The following is a 7300-nucleotide window of genomic DNA, read 5'->3' as shown; positions in this document are numbered from 1 at the left end:
AGAGGAGAGGAGAGGAGAGGAGAGGAGAGGAGAGGAGAGGAGAGGAGAGGAGAGGAGAGAGAAATTCTTAAGGGATTTCATATCCATTTATCCAGAAAATAACAAGACTCTTATTTTTATTTTTTCTCCTACAGATTGGAAAGATTTGCAGTAGAAAAATACTATGAGCATTCCAGCAAAGTCATAACAAGCAGAAATTTGTGTGAAATTTGGGAAAATGTCTTAAAATCAATATGAAGAAACACTTTGCTAAAAAGAAAAGACAGATTAGGCTTGAACAGCATAGTCCAAAAATGAATTTCCTTCAGACTGAGCTTTATATAGACATATACCTATATTTAAAGCATCATGCTTTAAATATGAGCAGAAATATGGACTCTGCTTAATCAACATGGATAAAAAAACACTCTAAAAAATGTGACCTGTTGCCYAAGCTGTCCTATGTATAGGTATTTTATGTTGAACAGTGAAACTTACTTTAGGCCTTACTTATTCATGCGAAGAGAATCGAAACATCTGAACTAGACTATTTCGCTAGACGTTTCCTTCTCTGGAGGTCTTCTTCTCTGGAYGCCACYCTGTGCCACATGCTCTGGGTGTGCCTGTTTGAGCAGGAGGGTTGGAATAGATGATCTCTAGAGGTCTCTTCCAATCTTGAACATTCTGTGATGTTCAAGATGTCTCATATCAAGATGTCAGTGTCTCAGGTATTCGGTCAAAGATGTTAATTTGCCCATATAACATTGTACCATTGCATACACAATTACTTATGTGAACTGCTCAGGAAAAAAAGAGCACATATTAAGGTGAAGTAGAAATTCATAGGATCATTAGACTGATGCTCATGTTACTTCATGTGTGCTATACCCACTAGGGTGTTCTATCACAGGAGGTAAACATTTAATGTTCTTTCTTTTGAAACAGGTTATTTGCTCGCTTTCAGGGCTCTAGGGCTTTTTTTTTTTTTTTTTTTTTTTTTTACACCTAACTCTCTGAGACCATCTTTTTAAATCAAGTGTTCAGTTTCCTATTGAAATGAAATTTTAATCATCCTTTGCTTTTTAACTGAAATAGACCGAAGAGTTAACTGGATTTTCAGATTCTTGTGAAAGTGACATCATTTGGACTGAGTTTCTTCAGCAACAGCTTCTCATGATTTCTTCAGAAGATCCAAATCAGGGATGGCGTCACTAGTTAATTTTTATCATCACTATTTTAAATTCCCTCTATAGAAACAGAGAAGGAAGGAGCTAGATTACCAAGAAGAAATGTAAATGGCTGTCCTATGCATACTTCTCAAAATCTGTTAAAATAATGCTGTTCTCTTTTGCTTGAGAGAGCAGGGATTCTGTCAGGGGCAGAAATGATTAATTTATCTGAACATCTGAACATCATGTTATTTATATCAAAATCAGATTCAAAACCTGCAGCACCAGTTACAAATCTGGTGAAAATCAGATTTAAAGCTTGCAGCACCAATTACAAAACAACAAGAACAAAAACAACAATGACAACAACATTGAAACTAACTAGTAGCTAAAGAATGATATAAAAGAAGAAAGGAATAAAGAAATAACCTCCTCCCTGTCCTACAAAATAGTTTTGTTGCATGTTGAATCATTTCCATTTTTTAACAAGACTAACAAGAAATGAGATCCTCTCCAGAGATTTGTAATCAGTCTACATCTCTCTTATATTATCCAAATCTTATAAAACACTCTTCTGAACGAAGTACCTCATCATTGTCTTTGTAGACATGCCTTTGTAGTCTTCACACATGTGGATGCTCATACAATCATTGTTGAGGTCTCCAGAAATAGCTCCTTTTGACTTTTAGAGCAGTTGACAGGTAGAAACTTTCAAAAACAGTTCTGAAATACAGTAATAAATTATAGAATATATAATCATTCATATTATCCAGAGAAGATATATTATTTYTATGCATAACTGCCAAAAGCTTTTGCATAATTGGAAAATATTGCATGTATCAAATAACATTGTTTTCATTAAGAGCCATAAACAATCAGAAGTTATTTATCATTTCTCCAGTAAAGAAAATGATTAAATGAAGTTTATTAGGAAGATAGTTGCAAATTGACTATGTAATATCCATACTGAAGAAGTCAAGGACCTAACTGGCTCACTTTTCTGCAAAATTACATGACTTTCAAAATAGAAAATAGCTATTTTTTGTTTCCTAATGTTTCTCCCTTACTTTCATTTTATTCTCATTATTCCTAGAACAATATGTAATCATTCAATCAACCAGTTATAATGATCTGTTGTTTCAGCTGTCACTGTCATCTTTGGTGACATGTTCTGAATAATCACAATATTTTCAACACACCATTCTTCCTGAATATGTATATAGGTGAAAATTGTGTCATCCACATGTAAAGTAAGCTTAGAGTGTACTAAATAAAAACAGATACCCAAAAATTCACTACCTGAAGAAGGTAAGTTGGTTTTCCTTTGGTTTTGCCAACTGTATGTGAAAGACGGCAGTCATATTGTATATTACTTTAGAATATTTTAAAAACCAATTTATTCCAAATATCCTTAAAGTACTACATACTAAAAACACAAATAGTGTACTTATTGAAGGTTTTCACATGTCTTTTCCCTTCTAAATATATTTCCCCTGTCTGAAGTGAATAACAGGGTGAGAATTAGTAACAACTCAGTGGTGGAGAATAACCAAGGGCAATTGGAGATGCATGTGCRATTGCTGGGCTATGATCCCATTGCAGTGGCTCTTTAAGTGAGAGAGCAAGTGGAAGATATGGAGCTCAGCACAGAGGGGACAAAGCATGGGAGGATTAAAGGGCAGGCCAACAGAGGTAAAACTGGAGGGTTACATGACCAGACAGCTAGGTGGATTGAGAAATTGCTGGATGACAGAGCTCAGCAGGTGGTAATAAATGGGGCCGAGTCCAGTCGGAGGCCTGTGGCCAGTGGTGTCCTCCAGAGGTCAGTACTGGGCCCGGTGCTGTTCATTCTGTTCATCAGTTACTCAGATGAGGGCACAGAGGGCACCCTGAACAATTCTGCAGATGAACCCAAGCTGGATGGAGTGGCAGACACTCCAGAGAGCTGTGCTGCCGTCCAGAGGGATCTGGACAGGCTGGAGAGTTGGGCAGAGAGGAACCTCCTGAGGTTCAACAAAGACAAGTGCAGGGTCCTGCACCTGGGCAGGAATAACCCCAGGCGTCAGTACAGATTAGGAGTTGACCTGCTGTAAAGCAGCTCCACGGTGAGGGACCTGGGAGTCCCRGTTGACACTAAGTTACCCATGAGCCAGCAGTGTGCCCTCGTGGCCAAGAAGGCCAATGGGATCCTGGCTGCATCAGGAGGATGTTGTCAGCAGGTCAAGGGATGTGATTCTGCCCCTCTCCTCAGCTCTGGTGAGGCCGCACCTGGAGCATTGGGCACAGTTCTGTGCTCCCCACTGTAATAGGAACGTGGAGCTCCTAGAGAGGATCCAGCAGAGAGCCACCAAGGTGATTAAGGGAATGGAACATCTCTTGTAAGAGGATAGACTGAGTTAACTGGGCCTATTTAGCCTGGAGAAGAGAAGGCTGAGGGGGAATCTGATGTACATGATCTAAGTACATTAAGGGGGAATATAGGGAGGATGGAGCCAAGCTCTTCTCAGTGACAGCCAGTGATAGGATAAGGAGCAACAACGCACATAAATTGAAACCCAGGCAGTTCCATCTCCATGTGAGAAAGAACTTCTTCACTGTGAGGGTGGCTGAGCCCTGGCACAGGCTGCCCAGGGAGGTTGTGGAGTCTCCTTCTCTGGAGATCTTCCCAACCCGCCAGGATGCCACCTCATGCCACATGTTCTAGGTGAGCCTGCTTAAGAAGCGGGGTTGGACTAGATGATGTCCAGAGGTCCCTTCCTACTTCAGCTATTCTGTGATTTTGTGATTCTATGATTCTGTGATTTCCAGAATGAATGATAAAAATGCACTTATCCAGCAAGACCAGGAAGACAGTAGAATAAATTCTTGTTGGAGTGAAAGGTTCTTTGAAAATAAAAAGCTGTATTATGTTAGAAACAAGCTGCTTGAATTGTATAACCAGAATAAAACAAATGTCTCAGTCTACTTCAAACATATCTGACTTCACTCCTCATAATGAGCCTAACTCCATACCAGACTTCAGAGTGGTTTAATCAATTCCTGCAAGACAGGAAAGATTATTTGCCATACATCTAGCTAAAGGAGGGAACCACACACAGATACTGCATATTAAGATGTAAATCATTCACATAAAGCATTTATTCTTATGGAATGAGGAGCGGAAAGGAGATGGGGAGGAATAAATACAAGGCTGTTTCTCAGACTTACTGACATTTTGTTGATTGTTAACATGAATAAATAATAGAACCCTTTAGCTTCTACACAATTTGAATCTGTAGACATTTTCTCAATCATCTTTTAGTTCATCTCCCATCACAGTTCTCAAGTTCTTTTAGTTTTTCCCACTGGTTTCCATGGCAGGTGTAGTTATCACTTAAATGGAAATGAAATGAAGACAGGCAAAACTTAGGCAGTCTCTGGTGTTWTTCTGAACATATTTTATTTGTCTTCAGTTTTGTGTCTATGTCCAATATCTTGTGCATTCGAAGGCAAAACTTAGCATTTGATTAATATTTACAATACAGAGTTTAAAATGAAGACAAGAGTCTTCATCCAAATTCACAATGAAGAACAGAATTTTTTATTTCTCTAAGGGTACCAGTAAAATAAAATACTTCAGTATTTTAAATGAAATCAATATATCCTCAGCAAATTAAAATTAAAAATAAGTACGTGGGTAACGTGGGCATGAAGATGAAAAATGCTAGCATATGTTAGTATGCTAGAGGTTATTTTAAGAAACAAGTAATAAGGGTACTAAATTACAATCATATTTCAATTGGTCAATCTGAGGGCATGACTTTTGTCTAGCAGCTAATGAGAGATTGACTATTCTGTGCAAGTTAAGGAAGTACTATTTCTTAAGGACAAACTATTGTCCTTAAACTATTTGTTTAGGACTAAAGACCTAAAAACACTGACTGTGAGAACATAAATTGTGCTGAATTGGTGAAGGCAGATATACAAACTACAGTTGTACCTGTAGTAAGGAAAAAGCAGTTTTATTCGGAGAATTTTTGCTTTGACAAGTCTCTTGATTAGACCATGTAATAATCCAAGAACCCAAATCTTATATTTACACTTCGCTCAGGCTCAGCTACCTGCAATATGATATTGAATACAACAGAACAGACCGACAATTGAGAATGGCTTCTACCAAGAAGAAGAATAAAAATCCCTCAGTTAGAAAGTTAAGTCATCCACAATAATCGTGGCGGTRTATAATCTGTTCAGTTGTTATTCTTAAATATAACGTCAATACATCTGTAGGATAAGCAAAGAGAAATCAATAGTATAATTTACCTCAGTGTTCCAAATGCATTACATATTTTCTCATTTTGGAGTAGAAATGTCCTCACTGTAAGGAATTCCATTTTACAAAGATGTGATCTTTCTGATCTCTGTGAAAACCAGAGAATATTGAGTAAATTCCCTCATATACAAACATTTTCCGTAGCTTGAGAAATGAGTAATCACAGAAAATAAAGTAGCAATATTTAAAGCAGCAATATTTAAAGTAGCAATATTTAAATATTTAAATATTTAAATCCAGGAGGAGGCTGAGGAAACAAACTTGCACTGAAGTCAACTCCCACTGCATGTAGTAGAATCTTTGAACTGACTTTAATGGCTCATCATAATTGGAGAAATAAAATATAGAGGCTATGCACTAGGGCAGGTAAAGGACTTCCAATCAATTTAAAAGTACAAAAATCAGATACTGTAGTGTGTTCCCTTGCAACACTTCAGAATGGAATCCAAAACAGAGTATACAACGTCCAAGACACCACCATGCTAAGAAACTTTACTGCAAGGTTTACCCCAGTCTTGCTAGCATATATGCCAAAAAATGCTACCAGGGAAAAGATGTTTGCTTTAAACAAGGAGGTGAACATAAGCACCTGCAAACAACCAGGAGATACAGGAGACTTTCAGATCTTATTTAGATCTCTTGTTTTGACTTTCAGTGGCTTGTCCAAAGGCACACTGCACAAAGTAGAGATATTTATGGGGTTGGGACAGGGCTTGACCACAAGAAAGGAGCTCAGGTCTTCGGGGGGCAGCTCAGAACTGGCCTGGACATGAAGGAAAGCTGGGTGAATGGGGCTGAGAGAAGAAGGCAGAGTGATTTCAGGATGTGCATGAACTGCAGAAAGTGAGAAAAAGACATCACAGCTTTTTCTCATCAAAKGGTACTTGGGCAATGAAAGGTCTGTAGCAAGGGACTGACACCTACCTCCAAAAATGGGGGCCAGGAGGAGAGCATAGGGTATTTTGCAAACATGATTTGATGCATGGACTCATACTGGAGAGACAATTGGTCACTAGATTCACAGGAAAGATGCCATTACACATCCCTTCCCTCCTGGGAGAGGGAGCACTTGCAGAAACACCCTTGGGCAAAGCCCAGCGCCCCTGGTGTGTAGTGCAGGCTTGTAGGACTGAGTGAGCCCAGGCTCTCTGGGGTGGAATAGCAGAAATGGGTGATTCCCTTGCACCAAATCTCTCGAATAGGGGTAAAAGAGGGGGAAGGAGGTGGTGTGCATATGTGTGTGGTGGGGCGAGAGAATATTTCAAGACGAGTTTGACACAGCCAAAGATATTAAGATCTGAGCGCTCACTTTATAAGCTCACTTTTGCCCTGTTTTTGCTGTTTTTGTAGAGTGCCAAAGGTGATCACTGGTGGGGGGCTTCTCTTGCTGTGGTTCTCCTTGAGGAGCAGCTTATCTGAGTGCTTCTTTCATCAGCAATTCCACCAGAAACCACCCGTTCTTCCTTCTGAAGGGAGCTGCTTGTTCTCTCTCCCCAGGGAGTTGTGCCTTACTGAATGCAGGTGCGGTCACCCCCTCAACCCTTTTCTCCCTTCCTCCTCCTCCCCTCCATTTTCATTTTATTTATTTATTTATTTTATTTCCCCAAAGGCAGGCGTTTCCTAGAGGCAGATAGAAGCTGGGATCCCTCCCCCCTGTCCAGGTCTCTCCATCCCTTCGCCTGCCTTCCCGGGAGGCCGGGGGAGGGGGATGCTGCAGCGTTTGGCCCTGGACGTGCTCCTTTTGTTCCGAGGTCCCTAGATGCGCTTTAAAGCCCCCAGCAGCCCAACAGCTTTGAAAAAAGCAGTGTGAATACGTCCCCCTTCGGGGAAGACACTGCGT

At 39.9% G+C, this 7300-nt stretch overlaps 1 long non-coding RNA gene across 1 annotated transcript in view; it reads right to left on the bottom strand.

The window, feature by feature from the left end:
* Window positions 1-5523, bottom strand: part of LOC112953301 — a 17937-nt gene extending 12414 nt beyond the window's left edge. Inside the window, exons 1-2 of the long non-coding RNA XR_003250559.1 lie at window positions 5451-5523; window positions 1736-1871 (exon numbers count right to left, since the gene is read on the bottom strand). This is a non-coding gene — a long non-coding RNA (uncharacterized LOC112953301). The remainder of the gene's footprint in view (window positions 1-1735; window positions 1872-5450) is intronic.
* Between the last annotated feature and the right edge of the window lie 1777 nt (window positions 5524-7300).

Source organism: Nothoprocta perdicaria, unplaced genomic scaffold, assembly GCF_003342845.1.
Source record: "Nothoprocta perdicaria isolate Ctin4 unplaced genomic scaffold, notPer1 scaffold_432, whole genome shotgun sequence".
NCBI classification, from domain to species: domain Eukaryota; kingdom Metazoa; phylum Chordata; class Aves; order Tinamiformes; family Tinamidae; genus Nothoprocta; species Nothoprocta perdicaria.
The sequence above is the reverse complement of the archived record's forward strand: the minus strand, read 5'-3'. Positions and strand labels throughout refer to the sequence as shown.